This window comes from Lutjanus erythropterus, chromosome 23, assembly GCF_056507025.1.
Source record: "Lutjanus erythropterus isolate fLutEry1 chromosome 23, fLutEry1.hap2, whole genome shotgun sequence".
NCBI classification, from domain to species: Eukaryota; Metazoa; Chordata; class Actinopteri; order Lutjaniformes; family Lutjanidae; genus Lutjanus; species Lutjanus erythropterus.
This window is the reverse complement of record NC_139339.1, coordinates 13,809,477-13,829,745: the sequence shown is the minus strand read 5'-3', so window position 1 is coordinate 13,829,745 and position 20,269 is coordinate 13,809,477. Positions and strand designations below refer to the sequence as shown.

Sequence of the window (20,269 nt, the reverse complement as noted above, 5' to 3'; positions counted from 1 at the left end):
AAGACATTCACAAATACATTTGATTGCTGTTCGGATCAAGTTATATTGTTAAAAAGAAATTTATATTGTTGATTAGCTTGCTAAAAAGTTAACAAAATGCTACAATGTTTGTTAGGTCCATAAAAAGTTTTTTAAAAGTTTTATTGTTTGCTAGGTAGATATTATGGATTGTGGATGGGGAAATTACTAATTTCCTTGTTTTGTGTTGAGAAACATTGCCCACACAGTTTTTGTCACTGTTTATACCTTGATTAAGGGGGCTGGATGATGTTATTTTTTTTACACCCATTACCTTTTGCTTTACAGCTGATGTATACTTTATTTTACTAGGTGTTACATGCCACAGTGTCTGTGTAGTGCTGTGATCTCCTGTGCCCAGGTTCTGCCCCTCCCCCTTGCAGATTGCAGTGATTGGCGTCAGGTGCAGCTGCTCTGCAATCAGGACCTGGTGCTTAAAAACCTGGGGAGTGCAGCCAGTAGGGGCCAGTGGGCCATTCAGTAGACTACAGTCTGCTAGTCTGTGGTTTAATCCTGCAGCAGCAGGTTAGACTACTTGTGGCGATCAACAAGTGCTTTGCTAGTGCGCTCAGCTAGTGAGGACACTTGCCTTTGTGCTTCCTGTGCCTTGTTTACCTCCGTGGTTGGCAAGGGCACTCGTCTGGGTGCTCCCTTGTGCTTTGCTAGTCCCGCCAGCTAGCAATGGCACTCTGTGTTGTTTGTGTGGTGTTCTTGTTAGCCTCCCTGGCTAGCATGGACACTTGTCTCTTGTGTATGCATTTGTTGTTTAATTTAGTAGGTTAAGTTAACCCTTATATTAATTTAATTTGTTAACTTAATTTGATACACTTTATTAATAAAATAACTTTTGTTTACACTTTTGTCTTAGTTCTCCTTCCTTCCTTTTTCTGTGCGCTTGACCAAAAGTCACTAATGTTCTCTTAACATTCTGTACTCACTGAAATAAGTTAATCTAGGTATATTTCTACTAAAATAATCAAACTAATAATAATAATAACTAATAATGACAGCTGACTGTCTGTAAACAGCACGATGTTACACTCTGCAGTGTTTCATACAAAGACTTTATTTGTGTGGACACCCAGGTATGATTTGTGACCAATTTTGGCATTTTTATTTTTTTTAATCAGTCCGAGAGGACGACGGCATCCGTGCTTGATTAGTGATCAGTCTGTCCTCCTCTCCTCCCTCACCTGTTCACTCTGCTATGAGAAGGTCTGAAAATTTCTCACAGAGAAACACAGATTCTCCTGTTTTACGTATAGGCCTCTTTATACAGTTGTTTAATTTTGTAAGTGTATCTGGTTGGTGTCGATGTCATTAACCATCACGTTAGTTTTGACTGTTGTAATAAACTCCATCATTAACAACAGTCTCCTCCACATGCAGCTTCTCTGCTGCTGTGAAAACTGAATCGCAGGTGGATTAATATGTAGGGAAAACCCAGAATGCGAGTTAGGTTTTGTCTTTTTGTCTTTATAAAAACATCCTGCTGATGAAGAAAGTCAACAGATCAGATACAGACAGGGTCAGAGGATCACTGACCTCCTCTGTGTGTGTCTGTACTGTACATGTGTGTATGGAGGAGCTGCATTGATGCAGAGAGGAGAGATGCTGCAGCCGTGTGATAATAATTAAACGGATTTTAGTAATCAAATTACTCAAATTACTCGAGGAATCGTTCCAACCTTAAAATTGATGTCTTCTCTGTAATTTTCACACTGTTGTTTATTGAGTAGCGATGATGTGAAGATGATGAAGAAACATCCGCTGACACTGACTTGATTATATAATAAGAAGTTTATTACAAAGGAGTTCAGCATCGATCAGGCACCATGGTTTGCCTGTGAGAGGATTCAAAGCCAATATGAATCTCTACCCACAGGTCATGTAACTTGGTTTATATACGTTTGGGTTTCCATTTGTCCACAAAAAAAGCCCCACACATACAGTATCCCTCAAGGGAACCTCCCGCATAAATTATGACATAAGGGAGGACCACACTTTCTCAAAACGTAAAGAAGGCCTCTCAAAGCCAAGAGATAAGACATTCTTAACATTCCCTCGAGAGTTGAACTAGAGGTCTCTTTCACCTTAACAAAACAGAATCATATGGAATAGAACTTCAGACACCACAACACTTTGCAAAGCCATCCCGGGGGCCGGACTGGACCCTCTGGCGGGCCGGTTTTGGCCCGCGGGCCGTAGGTTTGGAGCACAGGGAAGGGAAAAAGGAAAAAAAAAAGAGAAAAGAAGAGGAGGAAAAACAGGAGAAAGAAAGAGGTAAAGTAAATGTACTAATGACATGACATGAAGCATCAGTTGTACTGCATCAGTTATTTGGCACAGTGTACTGTTAACTTGCAAATCAGTAAATAACCAGTTTTATATTTCTGTAGCTGGGCGGCGTGGAAGGGTCTTAAAGACAATGGTAAAAACAATGCTATTCCATTTCTTTTGTAAGCGTATGTAAATCGCTGATGGAGAGGGGCGCCATATAAAATCTCGTCTTGCGCGCCTCATTGGGCAGGGCAGATGTTGCAACCAACAATAGGAAGTCTTCAATTCACGGGAAATGATACCTAACAGGAGGCTGCAAACTGCCGCGCAGACCGCTTTCTCCCGCGCTGCATTCGCTCTTAAACCTCGTCGTGCCAACAGTATATATCCGATTAATAATTCTGTCAAGTGTTTAAACCATGGAGGACACTTACCAGTATCGTGTTTTCTTCGACTGTCTCCGTCTGGACGAAGAGAAAAGGAAGAGAATTGAAAACTATTTCAAAATTCTCCGCAAATCAGGAGGAGGAGACTGCGGCTCAGTAACAAACGTACATGATAAAGTTTACAGCATTGCTTTCAAAGACAAAGAGGGTAAGAGACATGATTTTAATAATTCATTTAAGTGTTTCTCTGTTGGGTTTTTATCATTGACTCATTTATTGTTTAAAATTCTGTCTAAAATGTCTATCTTATTCTATTCTGTTTTCTTTTATGAGACAGACACATTTTCCTGCTTGCAGATAACATCTCCACACTGTTTTATTGGCAATGTTACTTTTTAACGTGTTGTATATCAACTGTATAATCTATTTATACCTAGATGAAGAAACATAACAGTCTTTTCTAAGCTGAAGGCAGGGAGGCATCTAAGGATACTGAGGAAACCATGTTAATCCTTCAAACTTTCCATACTTTTCATACTTGAACCCCAATAGAATAATGCATCCACAAACACTTCAGCATAAACTGTTTGACTTGTTTTTCAGAAATTGTTTGATTATTTAAAACTGTAAGATTTCCACTACAGTTCACTGTGGCCAGCAGGACAGAGGGAACTGCAGCCCTGACATCCTGCTTTCCTCTGCTGATATCTATATGTCCAACAGGTGGCTCCAGAAAAGTGGAGCAGATGAATAATAAAAAAGAAGCCTTTGTTTTCATATGTGTGACTTAAAGGATTATAACAAAATCAGATTAAATAAATGACTAATAAGATAATGCCAAAATATACTATAAAATAAAATATAAAGTCAATGAAATATACAGAATAAAATAGCAATGAGTGCAATAAAACAAAAATGATCCAGTAATGGCTCTTTTATCTCTACAAGAGCAAACCTGAACTCAACAAAACTTGCAAACTTGGCTTGCACTTGGCTTCAGTGTTGCCCTGGTGAATGTGACGATACTGCCACTCGTGCTGAAGTGGCAGCATGAGGCTTGTGGCTGGGATGCATAATTACATTTTAGTCAAGTGTCTAATCTGGAAACTGGTTATGGTTGAGATGCAACCTTTCCAGTGGATTTGACTCAATGTTAGTGGTCACCCTCAGTAGGTAGCTGTCTAACTCCAATCTGCTTTGTGATGCACTACTATTGTCACACTTTTGAAAAAACTGTTATTGCACTTCTGCAGCTGTGCAGGGTTTCCTGCAGCTTCCCTCTCTGAGGGGTGAGAAGAGGCAGAGGCAGGTGCCGCCCTCTCGGTTGCTGCTCCTCTCTTCACTTCCTCCAACTTCTCAGTGACCTGAGGTCCAGAAATGTTGCCAGGGTCAGCAGCTCATCAGCTGCAGGATCACTGTATTTTCACAGTCACAATATTATATACAGAGGACAGGCTTCACAAAGCTGACACTGACATATTCTGCCTCTGATTAGGCATAATTGAAATCTTGGAGGGGCTTTTGTGCTTCACTGATGGTTTTCAACTCTAGTTGGGCAAAAGGCTCCGTGTCCTTATATCTGCTGCCAGGACTTGTGCGGTGGCCTTTTCCCGCTCCAACACCATTTTCATCATCTTCACACAGGACTCTCACCTTGTGGGAGACTCTGTGACCAGCTTGTGGACGGGCAGGTTCAGCTCACCTGCTGTGCCTTCTACTGTATGAAAATGTGCTGACCACTTTTTTGGACACACAGGTGTAGCCTGTGCAACACAAGCATCGTTTTGGACACTTTTCTTTGGAAAGTCAAATTCAGTCATTCATTCATTGTCTTCCGCTTATTCTGCTTCAGCTCAACAAAGAGTCCTGCAGAGATCTGAACATGTGTTGGAGTCTGCAGGTGGTCCTCTGGTGCTGACTGTGCGAGACAGCCCAGGACCTGCAGGAAAGTCAGCCAGCACAATGTTGGACTCAAATTCATCACAGGTCAGTGTTGAAAGTCTTCTAACATGAATCTAATCTCTCTGCAAATGTTGCACATAAGACACAAAAAGAAACAAGGAATGTCCAGTTATTTCAGTTGGTTCTAAACACAGTTTTCATCACTGTCTGTCATTATAAGGCATCACAAGCACTTACAGATTTGAGTTTGACTGGGACAATGGAAAATGAATTTGAAATAACTTTCTATAAAAAAAAATATTCAGGGTATGTGTTCATTTTATTTGAGTCAAGTCAAACATTAGGACTCTTAACTTAGGTAAAAGTCAATGCAAAAATACCATAGAAAAGATAAACTGACCAAAGTTATTAACAGATTAACAGTAAAACACAACACATCCATTCAATAGTACTGACTTTTTTCACATTCTGTATGTCTTAAACACTGTTTTGGACTAAATATCAATAACGTTTCAAAACTGTTGTCATGTACCACAACTCAAACTTGATATAATATTTCTGTCCAATAGCAGAGACCACAATCCATGCTGTGGACGTGGAATTAAATCCTTCTCTTTGTTACTACAGGCCTTCCAGTCTGCCCAGGAAACTTTGCGTCCCAGAAGAGTCATGAACAATGCTGATCCAGACCAAGGTTAATATGAATATTTTACTTTCAAATTCAGGTTAAGCAAGACTTCAGCCACATTTACACTGGACAAAACACTCACTGAGATCCACTAACATCTGGCTTTTGTCTTCAGTGGGAAAGGTAACAATTAGCATTCACTTGTGGATCAAATGACTCTGCAGTGGTCACAGGTATTTATCAGCTCAGCAGTGATGAAAACATCAAACTCAGGCATTGAAGGCTTGTTGTTGTCAGTCTATAACTTGTGCAAATCTTTTGCTCCATTTTTATCCACATGCTGCTTGGTTTGACTTGATTTGACTCCCCGTCCATTTGAAGGTGTGTATTTAGTCAAAAAAAAAAAACCTGTTCTTAGTTGCATGGATTTTACTTGCTATAAATTCTTTACAAAAAGTCCCCATTATATATTATCTTAAAGCTTTTATTATGAAGTTGCAAAATTAGGAAATGTTGGGTTTTCATTGGCAGTAGAGCTGGACGATATATCGTTTGAGCATTGTCATAGCAGTGTACGTGTGCGCAATAGTCACATCGCAGGTCCCGCGATGTAGGAGGCAAACATGTTCTCATCTAATTTCAAGGGTACCTGACACACACTGTGTGCAGCGATCCACCAATCACAGCTGAAAGCAAACATGAAACAGTAAAATAAAGCAGATAACTGAAAGTACAAACAGCAACGCAGGAGAGAAACTAAACTTCAACTCGCAGAGATTAAGTTAGAAGCTGCAAAAGTACTGAGAGCTGAACATACAGAGACTTTTAAAAACTTCTTTCTCGTCTCTCCTCCTGAACTGAGAGTTGAGTTTTGGTTTTCCAGCTCACATCAGAAAAAAAAAAACAGAGGGAAACTCATCCGCTGGTGATGGGGAAAAGGTCATTTTGGCATAAACACGGTATTTGATTAATTACTTGTTTCCTTAATCTCCAAAGGCCTAAAGATCAAAGAGACTCCTAAACACAAACCACCATTGACAGGCCAAATTGCTGCTTTTAAAGTTATGGCTAACATGCAAGCATACTATTACTTACACATCAAGCAGATATGAACCACCTGAGAAAAACACTATTTGCTAAACCACCTTCACCTAGCTCGCTTCCTTTTCAATTGGTATTAAATTCTGGGTATTTTGGTGTTTTATTTATATAAGAAAACAACCAAGAGACAAATGTTCAGTTTAATTGATGGACATTATTCTCTTTCAGAAGATAAAAGAAGAATTGTCATTCTGGGAAAATCTGGAGCTGGAAAAAGCAGCCTGGCTAACACCATATTTGGAGAGAACCTGTTCGAGGTTGATGATACTTTCAGCTCTGGAACAAAGAAATGTGAAGCAAAAACCAAATCAGTCAATGGAAGAAACATCACTTCGATCGACACCCCTGGTTTCTTTGACACAGACGTACCTGAGGAGGAGCTGAAGGCTGAGATAGTGAAGTGCATCACAGAGTGCTCTCCTGGGCCTCATGCTTTTCTCATTGTGCTTAAAGTGGAGAATTTCACAAAGCAGGAGCAGGCCGTCATCGACAAAGTATGCCAATACTTTTCTGAAGAGGCTTTTAAATATGCAATAATTGTCTTCACTCATGGTGACCAGCTTCCTCGGGGAAAGACAATTGAGGATTATGTCCAGCAGAATGAGCATGTGAGTGATCTGGTGGAGAAGTGTGGAGGCAGGGTCCACGTCATTGATAATAAATACTGGAATGACAACGTGAAGAATGAATACAGGAGCAACCAGTTCCAGGTGGAGGAGCTACTCAAGACAATAGACAAGATGGTAATGAAAAACAATGGAAGATGCTACACCAATGAGATGTTACAAGCAGTGGAGGAAGAAATACAACAGGAGGAGGAGCTCATTAGATGCTCAGCATCAGGAAACATGTCAGAGGAAGAGATCAGAAAACAGGCTAAAGCCAACGTATTCACACGTCTTTTAGTCAGAGCAGCAGGTATTGGAACAGGTGCACTGTTAGGGGCTTTGTGTGGTGTTGGAGTGGTAGCTGCAGTAGCTTACATATATTTAAATAATATAAAACCATTCCGTGCAGCAGGATCAGTAGGAGCAGGAGCATCAGGAGGAACAGCAGCAGGCATTGTTGGGACATGTGCTGCAGTAGGAGCGGTGGCTGGAGGTGTTATAGGGTATCGTGCAGCTGAGGGAGCAGACACACCAAAGGAAGCAGCAGAGAGAACAGCAAAAGCTTTCAAGAAAGGAGCCCTGGCTTTCATAGATGGAACAAAGGAATTTTTGCCACAGAATTTCCAGGCCAACCTCAAAAAACATTAGTTAAGACCTAAAATGAGCCCTGACTCATGACAAAGGAGGGAGTGCATTTATCATTAAAAAGTAATTTCTCCCTGTAGATTCAACAAGATCTTTATCTAATCAATATTTAGCCATTAAGCTGATTGTTTATTCATATGTAATGAGTTTTACTTCTCGTCTACTCTCTTTTGTTTCTTATCGAATATTGTCTTAAATCAAATGTCACATTATTTAAATTGCTCATATTTTGTGGCTGCTCTATGTAACCATCCACACTTTTCCTTGAATAACAATTATTTTGTTAATCATTTTATTTCTATAAATTTCCACCTGAACACAATGCTGTATACTGCTTCAAGAAAATCCCTTGTACTTGTCAATATCACAGTCTCATGCTCTGGCTGCCAGTTTGTGGTCCTGAGGTGGAGAACTCAATGATACAGAAGTGCTTTATACCTGCAGCTATTGCACTGAACCAAGCCAGCATGAAAAATGATGCACTTCACCCATACATGGCACTTTAGCTTTTGGCTGACTGTGTGTATGTGTGTGTGTCAAAGCACTTTGTCACCACTTTCTTTGGAGTTCTTATACTTTTTTTTTTTCTTTAACATTTTATTTATAACTTTTTCCAAATAGACAAAGTTACAGTAAATAAGATAACTCCAAAGACACAGATAAAAAAATAAAAAATGAGAATACATTTAAAAAAAAAAAAAAAAGTAAAAATGGTGAAATTGAATAAAAGTCCCAGTAAGGCAATTTCCGGGTCAGGTGTTACAGTGACATTAAAGACAGTAGAAAACCACTGGAAAATAAGAGACCAGAAGTTGTACAGTTTCGGGCAAGTCCAGAAAAGATGGGTAAGGGTGCCCTCCATGGCATTGCATCAATTACATAGAGGAGAAAGATTAGGGAAAATTTTGTGCAATTTAGTCTTTGAGTAATGTAGTCTATGAACTACTTTATACTGGATCAGTTGAAGTCTAGCGTTAATAGAGCATGATTTAATCCCAGTTTATACCTTGTCCTACGAATCATCCCCAATCTCAATGTTAAGTTCACTTTCCCAGGCTTGTTTTATTTTGAGTTCTTATACTTTGATAATATTTGTTTTGTGTATTATTATTTGATGTCTTTTGAATCTGTATCACTGTGATATCTTTGTTTTTATTTCTATGCTGAATCTTCCATCTGCACAAAAATTAAAAATATTATGTCTGGAAAATATGTTTTCTGTCTGCAATTGTTTACATTGTTTCCAATGTAAGTAATGTTCTTTTCTCAGCTGGTGACCAGGGTATAAGTGGGATGATGCCCTTTGAGAGGTCCATCATTAGGAATTAAAGACCCTCTTCAGTGGAAACCATATTTTTAACCTTGTTAACATGTGCATGTGGTGTTTTTCATGTGTTACAAGACATGTCAGGAGTGAAATAAGCAGTAAACACCATGTCTGAGCATTTCTTGCTTTGAAAAAATGCTCAGACAAATATGAAAAATGAAAATTCAGTCATTATCTACTCACTCTCATGCTGATTGATGGTTGGGTTTAGTTTTGTTAGTCCTCAGAACACTACTGGAGTTTCACAGGAAAACAGTGTTGCAGAATCTCCCAAACACTGGAAGTGAATAGTGACCAGTTTTCAAACATAAAAAAAACCCAACAGAATAAAAACATAAAATGCCTCCATACCACCCGTCTGTGGTAATCCAAGTCTCCTAAAGCCTTGACATGCCAAGTGTTATTTTACACCATGTTTTTAGCCTGAATCCTCACTGTAGATCCTTAGCTTGGAGCCACATGCTAATGCACGCTGTCTGAAGTGTGTGTGTTGTGATGGTGTGTGAACAGTATGATGGGGCTTTAGGAGACTTGGATTATTCCAGACAAGCAGTATGGAGACATTTCATGTTCCATTCACTTGCATTGTTTGGGAGATTCTGCAGCGCTGTTTCCCTGTGAAACTCCAGCAGTGTTTTGTGGACTAATAAAATAAACCCGACCTTCAATCGGGATGAGGGCGAGTAGATAATGACTGATTTTGGGGTGAACTATCCCTTTAAATAGGTACTATTAGGCTGGATGGTCTCAGGGTACAACCATGTAGCAGGGTTTTATAAATCCTGAAGCACTTGTTTTATCTGTAATGTGTTTTATTATCTTGTTTTAAATGTAATAGCTTCATCTCAAATGTAACTAACCTCTTCTGTCAGATAACTGCAGTAGAGTAAAAAGTAAATATTTACCTCTCCAGTGTAGTGATGTACACCTAGTGGCCTAAAGAAGCAGAAAATGAAAACAAGTATAAGCTTAGAAAGAGCAGTGTTTGAGTAAATGTTTGACTTTTCACCACTGATAGAGAGACTCGGTGTCAGGTCACTGGGTCTGCTGAGTCCCACCCAGCAGTGGAAAGTTTTGTGTTTCCAGGAAATCACAGGATGAACCCTCTACAGGAAGGTGCAGCAGCTGCAGGCAGCATTTGATACAGGACTGCTGCTCAAACCGGCTCCTCCCGCGCTTCCTTCGCTCTTAAACCTCGTCTTGCCTACAGTATATATCCGATTCCTAATTCTGTCAAGTGTTTAAACCATGGAGGACACTTACCAGTATTCTGTTTTTTTCGATTGTCCCCGTTTGGACAGAGAGCAAAAGACGAGGATTGAAAACTATTTCAAAATTTTCCGCAAATCAGGAGGAGGAGACTGCGGCTCAGTAACAAACGTAAACGATGAAGTTTACATGATTGTTTTCAAAGACAAAGAGGGTAAGACACATGATTTTAAATGTTTTTCTCTGTCATTGGCTCTGGTTATTTTTAGACTCATGTTGCACACTGCCTTCTGTCGATGAAAGAGAAAGAGTGCCTGCACAGGAAACTTATTGAACTCAGTCTAATCTGTTTTATTTTATGAGACAGACACATTTCTACTGCTAATGTTGACTTTTTAACCTGCTGTAATGAAACTCTATAGCTGTATCTATAACCTGAACTCGTAAACATCATCACAGTTTTACTTTCACTTTCACATTCAGACTGCTCCCCACCTCATCTGAGCCTCGCTGTTCAGACGCAGACGATGTTTTTTTTTTTTTTTTTTTTTTTTTTTTTTTTTTTACAGTATTTGATATTTGGGTCGTGTTTATTCTCTTAAAATGAGCTAAATAGGTCAGTTAGTTCTGTACAGTCTGTTTAATTCCAGCTCAAACTCCACTGGAGAGGGTGTGGTCGTGATAACAGCTGCTGGCATGTTTGTTTAGTTGAATAGAAAAACTGAAAGCATGCATGATGACTCAGTGGCTGGCTGCAGCTATTTTGGTGCGCAATTTGAGATTTAACACCACCTCACCTCCATAACCACCAATTTTGCCTCATCACTACCCACTCACTCTACTGTAAAAATACAACAAACAGTGGTGACAGAATATATATATTTTTTTATTATACCAGATATTTATGAATAAAAATTGCCTCTCAAACAAACAAATCACATCTCAAACAGTGAATACATTGTTCAGTTTTAACTATCTCTACGTGTTAGTGATGTGGATGTGTTGGTGGTTGATGTTATTTAACCTGCAGCTGTATTCAAACATGCAGAACATCCAGACTGTTACGCCACTGCATTAAAGGGATAGTTCACCCAAGTCATTATCTACTCAGGCTTATGCCGGTTGAAGGTCCGGTTTATTTTGTTAGTTGTCAAAACACTGCTGAAGTTTCACAGGAAAACGGTGTTGCAGAATCTCCCAAACAATGGAGGTGAAAGGTGACCAGTTTTGAAATGTGAAAAAAAAGAGAATAAAAACATAAAATGCCTCCTTGCCGCTTGTCTGGTGTATTTCAAGTCTCCTAAAGCCCCTACGTGCCAAGTTTGCTTAAGTTTGCATGTTTTTAGCCTGAATCTTCACTGTGGATCCTTAACCTGTAGCCACATTCACAAGCACAGTCTGCAGCTTTGCATATATGATGTATTCCCCCAAATGAAAATCTATGGCTCAGAGATATTGTCTTCAAGAAAAGAATTCTTGAATTGAAAAGGTGGTGCTTTTCTTTGCAGATTTAAATCCACAGCTCTGAACATAACAACCTCTGGAGTAGGACAGGTGGGTATCATAAGTGACTGTGGTGATCTAGCCTGGTTAAAAGAGAATCACCTTCATGAAATTGAAAACTTTAGTTTTATGTCCAACATACCTTGCTAACCTACTAATCTTGCTTCCTAGTTTCACAGAGATGAAAACAGTCTGACTCCTATTCGAAACTTGCTGTCACAGTAGATCCACACTAATACTTAACAGTTAGTATTCTAAGTAGTAAAGTAGACAGACTATGGTTCCCCAGGGGCCCACTGACCCCTTGGGTCCCTGTACCTGATGGGACCATTCAGTTATATATCCCTTCATTCTGTGCATTGAAAAAAACAGCAGACTAAAGTACAACCTTAGTCCACTGATGACTTTTTTCATTTAAATAAACACAGTGGCAGGCAGAGAAGGAAGACGATGGAGAGGAAACAGAACTGAAAACAAGAACTGCCTGAGACTTAAATGATGTCCCTTTTTCTGTTTCAGCTCAACAGAGAGTCCTGCAGAAATCTAAACATGTGTTGGAGTTTGCAGGTGGTCCTCTGGAGCTGATTGTGCGAGACAGCCCGGGACCTGCAACACTGGACTCCAATTCATCACGGGTCAGTGTGGAAAGTCTTCCAAAATTATGTCTCATCTCTCAGTAAATGTTGCACACAAGACGTAGAAAGAAAAAAAGAATGTCCAGTTATTTCAATTGGGTCTAAACAGAGTAATTATTGTTATTGTTACTAGATAACATAAATTAACCAAAGTTACTGAGAGTAAAACACAGCACCAATGAATAGTATTCACAGTTTTGTAGTACTGAAACTGAATATGCCTCAATCATTTTCTTCTTGTATGTGTTCAACAGCAGAGCCCACAGTCCATTCCTGCCTCAACACCTCTACCAAGTGGTGAAGAATATGAACTCCGACTTGATTCATACCTCCTTCGTTACCTACAGGAATGTCCCAAGGCTAAGAAGGAGCTAGAGGAGAAACTCTCATCTGTGGCCTGCTCTGCCCAGCTTTATCCAGAGAAGGGGAGGGTTTTAGTCAGGAGTTTAGCTCAACCTGGTACTGTAGATGAAGTTAAAACCGAGGTAGACAAACTCTTTGATGGCTACTTGTGCCACCATGAGGTGAATCCCTACAAAGTTAAAGCTTTGCTTCAGTTGTGCAGCTCTCGTCAGGCCACAGATGAGGTGAAGGTGTACAGTGAGTTTGGTGTGGCTGTTGTGGTTGGGGAATGCTCTCAGGTGTTGGCCAGATTGATGGATGTAGAGGACTTTTATGGGAAACCAGAGTCCAGCCGAAGTGTGAGGGAAACCACAATTCGACTGGGTGAAGCCAAGCTCCGCCTCCTCTGGAAAGAGATTGAGCAAAATTTGGGACGAGATTTTCCAAGAGTGAAGGTCACGCAGGGAAATGAAGGTCACTTATTTTTGGAAGGTTTTGTTGAGGATATTCTGAAGGCTCGAGATTGGATTGTTGATAAGGAAAAATGTGTGTTAGAAAAGAGAGTTTCTTACACAAGCCCATATTTTTTGGCCTTCTTAAGGAAGGCTTATGGAGGTCCTGTGCTGCCAGGTGACTTTTTAGGGGCGGGTGACGAGGTGGAGGTAGAGTTACGAGATACAGAGTTACGTTTTGTCAGTCTCTCTGCTGATGAACTGGATGACATAGAAAAGAAACTGCAAGAAAAAATCAAGGAAGTCAAGATTGATATTCCTAACTGCTCTGCTGTGCCATCTGAGCTTCGGGAAAAGCTCAAGTCCAAGACAAATGAGCTGAACCAAGGGCAATATAGGGCTCAGGTTGTGTTTGGCTCAGACAGCACAGTCTACTTACTGGGTCACACGGAAGAGGTTGAGGAGCTGATTGGAGCTGTCACACAGTTTATTTTGGAGGAGCTAAACATAGAAGATGAAGTCTTTCTCCCTCTCCCAGCACAAGAGTTAATAGACTTGCTGCAGTTACACATGTTTGACCATTCAGGCGTCACCTTACATCCTTTAACATCTTCTGATGTGCCCGTGGTGGTGCTGAAAGGTCCATCCAGCAAAGTCACTGAGGTCAGGTACAGGCTGGGTCTATTTCTGGACTCTCTTTTTCAGGAAAGCATCCCTGATGATCTGCCCAGGGTGCAAAGGGACTTTGAAAGTCTCTCTGGACAAGAGAGCATTTTAACTGCATCTGGTGCAAGTTTGAGTGAAGTTAACACAGCAGTTGCTACCTACAGCCTTTGTGATGGGCTCCAGGTGTTGGTGTGCCACGGTGACATCACCAAACAACAGGCTGATGCCCTGGTGAATGCTGCAAATGAAGATCTGGACCACTGTGGAGGTGTTGCTGCTGCACTGAGTAAAGCAGGTGGCCCTCAGGTGCAGAAGGAGAGCAGTGATCTAGTAAAGCAGACTGGAAAAATTCCTACAGGTGAGGTGGTAGTGACCACAGGAGGGAACTTAAACTGCAAGAAACTGCTGCATGCTGTTGGGCCTGTAGTTGGAAAAGCAGGTGGCATAGAGAGGATCTTGTTGGAAAAAACCGTCCAGTCTGCTCTGAATTTGGCAGAACTGATGGATTTCCAGTCCATAGCCATGCCCTGTATCAGCTCAGGGACATTTGGTGTGCCTGTGCCTGTGTGCTCTGAGGCTATTGTAACGGCTGTGAAAGAGTTTGGCTGTCAGGGAGAGCGAAGTCTGAACAAAATCATCCTGATTGATAACAGGCATGAGGTGGTTAGGGCCATGCAGAGAGCATGTGACAGGCTTCTCCAAGGGATAATTACAGAAAACAGTGCACCAAGTGATTTGGGGTTCCAGACGGATGCTTTTACCCGAGGCAACACAGCAAGAGGAGCCACTGCTGGAACTCCTGAATATGGTGTCCACGTAGAGATCATGCAGGGGATGATCGAGAACCAGCAGGTGAGAAACTTTGCTGTTAAGTTGAAGCTGCATTTAAGGTCCATTGTGTAAGGAATTAATTGGCAGAAATGAAAAATAATATTCACTATTGTATGGTGTATAATCACCAGAAAATAAAAATTGTTGTGTTTTTGTTACCTCATCATGAACCATTTATATCTATGAAGGATCAGCTCCTCTTCTATGGAAGTTGCGTTGTTGCACTACAATGTTTCTACAGTAGCCTAGAACAGACAAATCAAACAATGACTCTAGATACAGCCTGGTCATACCTAATGTGAAAAGACCTTTAGATTGTTTTATTCTCCTAGGTGGATGGGCTTGTATCTCCTATGGCTGGCTGTAATCCTCTGTCTACCCGTGTTGGAAACACTTTGTCCAACATGGTTGGACATTGGCTTACTGTAAAGTTGCGTCAGGAAGCAAGAAGAGCAACACAGCCTGGTGAGACAGTCCTGGTGGAGGGCTTGCCTCCTCTTCACACTAAAGGAGTGTTCTTCCTCAACCTCGTTCCCTGGGATAATAACCAACATGGACCTGCAGTCCAGGTGAAATTTCTTTGTGTGTTGTGTTTTTGTTTTTCCTGCTCTTTTGGAAACTACGGGGTGTAGTAACCTTGATAACCTCTGAATCTTTCAGGCACTGAGACAGGGCATCAGAAAAATTCTGGCTTCCTGTGAGACGAAAGGCTTTAGTTCAGTTGCTCTCCCTGTGCTCGGAACCGGTGCTGTCTTGCGCTTTCCACACAACGTGGTATCCAAAGTTATGCTGGAGGAGATCCGTGTATTTGAACAGACCCGAGCCAGCAGAACACCTTTTCTGGTCCGTATTGTCATCCACCCCAGTGACAAAGACTCTAGCAAGGTAAGGAAAATGCAACAGCTGTGCCTTGGAACAAAAAAGGGAGTAAAAGTTGGCTGCATTCTACAGAATGTGTCCAGGTACATTATTTGAAGGCTATGCAATTTGTAACCTATTGTTAAAATACAAATATTATACCTACTACAAACTGATTTATTTATTTTCTTAATACAAACTCAAATGTGAAGAATTTTGCTTCATAATGAGATTACCAGTGTTTTGAAAGTTCTATGTCAAAATAAAATATTGACAATTAATTATTGCAGATAACATCCAGATCAAATTGTTATTTATTTTGCATGTAAAACTGGACTTTTAATCCTTTGCTTTGTTGCTACAGGCTTTCCAGTCTGGCCAGAAAACTTCTCATTTTAGAGGATTCATGAACACCACTAACCCAGACCAAGGTTAATGTGAATACTTTCTTTTCACTTTTTAAGCTATGGCTAACTTACTAGCATACTATTACTTACATATGAAGCTGATACGATCAAATAAAAAAATACTCTTTGCTCAACTACCTGCTCCAAGCTAGCTACCACCGCACAGCCAATCACAGTACAAGAAACAGACATGTGGTTATGCTGATGCATAATATAGACAGGTCACATTTTTTCAAATATATAGCCTGTGTTTGCAATAATAATGGGTTAATGAATCATAATTAAACTTTTTTATTATGAGTACCTGATTCTTGGCATTTGGAAATTTCAGTTCTCAACTCTAATTGCCACCATTCTTCATTCTCATAATATGCTAATGTAACTGTCTTTTAAGTATAAACTATTTTAATTGTGATTTTTCATTTTGTATTTTTATTGTAATTGAGCTAACATGTATTTTATACGTCTCAAATTCCCAAACAGTTTGGACGTTGTGGAAAATATGAATATAAACATTTGTAAAATCATTTGACTTGTATTCAGTTTAATACAGTATAAAGCCGAGGTATTTAATGTTCAAACTGATAACCTTGATTGTTTTTTGTTAATGTACACTCATTCTGAATTTGATACCTGCAACACATTTCAAAAAAGTTTGGACAGGAACAACAAAAGACTAAGAAAGTTGTGAAATGCTCAAAAACACCTGAAGCCAGAAAAGCTGCAATGAATGTCTGTGATCTTTGACCCCTCAGGCAGTGCTGAATTAAAAACACACATAACTGTATAAAGGACACTATATGAGCTTGGGGACACAGTTCATCGCTGCATCTACAAATGCAAGTTAAGACTCTATCATATGTGGCAATAGTCGTATATACACAACATTCAGAAATGCTGCTGACTTCTCAGGGACTCATGGCATCATCGCTAACTGTTGCATCTGTGAAGGCCCCATTAATAATGAAAGAGTGCAGCTACAACACTGACCTGCCTGCAGTCCAGACCAGTCCATTGAAAATGTGTGGTGCGTTATGAAGCACAAAATACGACAGCAGAGACCCTGAACTGCTGAGCACCTAAAGTCGTATATCAAGCAAGAATGGGAAATTATATATTATAGAATTTTACTTTCAAAACTTTCAACAATTAGTGTCCTCAGTTCCCAAATGCTAATGTTGTTAAAAGAAAAGGTGAAGTTGCACACGTGTTGCAGGCATCAAATTCAGAATTAGTGTATATTTACAAACAATAAAGTTAATCAGTTTGAACATTAAATATGTGTCTTTGTACTTTATTCAATTGAATATAGATTGAAAGTTTTTGCAAATCATTGCATTCTTTTTTTATTTACTATTTTACACAACATCCCAGCTTTCTTTTGGAATTAGGGTTGTATATGAAAACAACCAAAAGACAAATGTATGGTTTAATTAATGTACATTAATCTCTTTCAGCATCAAACAGAAGAATTGTTGTCTTGGGAAAAACTGGAGCTGGGAAAAGCAGCCTGGCTAACACCATATTTGGAGAGAACCTGTTCGAGGTTGATGATACTCTCAACTCTGGAACAAAGAAATGTCAAGCAAAAACCAAATCAGTCAATGGAAGAAACATCACTTTGATTGACACTCCTGGTTTCTTTGACACAGACAAATCTGAGAAGGAGCTGAGGGCCGAGATAGTGAAGTGCATCACAGAGTGCTCTCCTGGGCCTCATGCTTTTCTCATTGTGCTTAAAGTGGATAAATTCACAGAGCAGGAGCAGGCCGTCATTGACAAAGTACGCCAATACTTTTCTGAAGAAGCTTTTAAATATGCAACAATTCTCTTCACTCATGGCGACCAGCTTCCCGAAGGACAGACAATTGAGGGGTTTGTCCATCAGAATATGCAAAAGAATAACGCTTTAAGTGATCTGGTGAGGAAGTGTGAAGGCAGGTTCCACGTCATTGATAATAAATACTGGAATAAAAACACAGCAAATGAATACAGGAGCAACCGGTTCCAGGTGGAGGAGCTGCTCAAGACAATAGACAAGATGGTAATGAAAAACAATGGAAGATGCTACACCAATGAGATGTTACAAGCAGTGGAGGAAGAAATACAACAAGAGGCGGAGCTCATTAGACGCTCAGCATCAGGAAACATGTCAGAGGAAGAGATCAGAGAACGGGCTAAAGCCAACGTATCTACAAAGCTTTCAGTCAGATTAGCAGGTATCGGAACAGGTGCATTGTTAGGAGCTTTGTTTGGTGTTGGAATAATGGTTGGATTAGTTGTCATAACTTTAAAACATGTACTGATGCCATTACGAGATTTAGCCACATCAATTGCAGATGCTAGAGGAGTAATTGGAACAATAGGAACAGCAGTAGCAGGGGGTACAGCAGCAGTTGCAGGAGAAACAGCAGCAGCAGCAGGGGGAGCAGCAGCAGTTGCAGGAGAAACAGCAGCAGCAGCAGGGGGAGCAGCAGCGGTTGCAGGAGAAGCGGCAGCAGCAGGGGGAGCAGCAGCAGCAGGAGAAACAGCAGCGGTAGGAACGGCTGGAATGTCACTAGGCGCAGCTGTAGGGGTATCTGCTGTAGTAGGAGCAGGCGTAGGAGGTGTCACAGGATATTATGCATCTGAAGGAGAAGAAACAGCAGGGGGAGCAGCAAAGAAAACAGCAGCTGCTCTCTGGGATGGAACCATGTCTGTCTTCGATAAAGTAGATAATGCTTTGGAAAACTTTACCTCCAGACTCCAAAAATGATGAGCTAGTTGCTATAACTTGAAGTTGACGAATTTTAAAGCTAACAAACATAACTGATAGTCCTGATCAAGCAATCATGACAGCACCCAGTGCTCATCACTAAAAAAATATTACTCTGCTCAGAGGGGAGATTTTATTTTACTTTTTTCATTTTCACAGTGGCCTTATATAGATTATAACCTCCTTTTAGGCTATTTCTTGCATCTGTTTAAATCAACTTTCTTTCATGGACATATTTTTTGGTGTTGTTAAGTTGCTCCAGACTGCCTCCCATCTGTGCAACAACCCAGAGAGAAACGCCAACAAATATGGATAGAAGTGTAATAATTTGTTAGATAGAACGTCTTGCAAATTTTGAAAATCTATCTTTTTTTCAATACAGTTTGACTTTTCGCCTTAACAACAGTCTGGAGTTACTGGAAATGTGTGGATCACACGGAAACTCCGTTCAGCATCGTCCATCACCTGTGCCCCGGTGAGCCAGTGAGGGACGCGGTGCAACTAGTTTAAAAACACCTGTGAAGCTTGCAGACATAGCGAAATCTTTATGTTGCGGAAATCCCACAGTTGCTGGAAAGCATTAATATAAGCTCAAGTTGACTGACTGACTCAACAGGAACCAGAAATTGTCTCTGTTGCTAGGTCGTTACTAAGGGTCGGCCGACTCACTGGAGTAGAAAACTAGACTTCATTTCGGAGGCCTCCACTGACAACAACTGTTTTTCAGTCATTAGTTGATCCCATGTGTTTCCAGGGAAATGGATATTTTTATTTTGAGAGCAAATTGCCCCACAATATGAATTATTAATATTAATATTTGGTTGGTAACCTGTTGTCGTATAATTGCAATATTTTGCTTGAAGCTGAGCTTTACCATCATCATTAATACTGTTGTGCTAATAACAACAATAATACAATTCCTTTCGTGCAATATTGCTTAAATATTACTTCATCCGTTAACATGATTTCAGTTGTCAGATATATTTTCATCAGCCATGTTGGTTGTATAAGGCTGAAGCTAAAATTTCCCAGGCTACTTCACGTCGTCATTAAACATCTTTAGTTATTGTTTTAGTCCCCCAAGGGGCAGAATCTACGTATAGTATGTTTAAATGAAAATTATGTCTTTAACTATTGAGTTGATTATGTTTATTCCTATGTAATATTTACCACGTTGCACTTCTTATCTGAGCTTCAAACCACAGAGTGCCATGTTGATATGTTGTCCAGTGCATGCATTGCACACACACATCCTGCCAGCTCACTTTATCAGCCTTAGATGACTGAAAGCGCGAGACAGATTTATGCTGATTAAAGTGTGTCTAACTCAAAGGATTGCTTACAGCGATGTCCCAAAGCACCTGTGCATCTGCTTTACCAGAATAAGGGAATACCACAGTTACTCCACAAGAGGGAGTACAATTGCGGTTACAATTGTTAGGTTGTTCTTCTGGTCAGGCCTATAGCACTTCATCTGAATCGTATATTGCTCTTATATATGTGGGGAAGACATTGAAGCACTTTAATAAAAGAAAGTCTATTAAGTGGATATTTTGGATCTCCGTTAGCAAACACAAGAAGAGATTGAACTGTATTCTTACTGGAGACGCAGTGGATGAATGAAAAAGTACCGGCTGTTAAAGGCTGGCAAAGAGGGAGCTGTCTGATCTAGTGCCATTAGAGGATCTTACATGTATATTACATTCACTCCTTTTT

The 20,269-nt window shown here is 40.2% G+C and overlaps 1 pseudogene across 1 annotated transcript; it reads left to right on the top strand.

Annotated features, from left to right (window-relative positions):
• The first annotated feature begins 2,586 nt into the window (after positions 1-2,586).
• LOC146305712 (protein mono-ADP-ribosyltransferase PARP14-like) lies at positions 2,587-18,022 on the top strand (annotated as a pseudogene). The gene is made up of 11 exons (XR_014769157.1): positions 2,587-2,892; positions 4,537-4,670; positions 5,214-5,280; positions 6,484-7,202; positions 10,150-10,318; positions 12,127-12,242; positions 12,497-14,554; positions 14,866-15,102; positions 15,194-15,418; positions 15,756-15,822; positions 17,256-18,022. The product of XR_014769157.1 is annotated as a protein mono-ADP-ribosyltransferase PARP14-like (transcript).
• Positions 18,023-20,269: the final 2,247 nt, after the last annotated feature.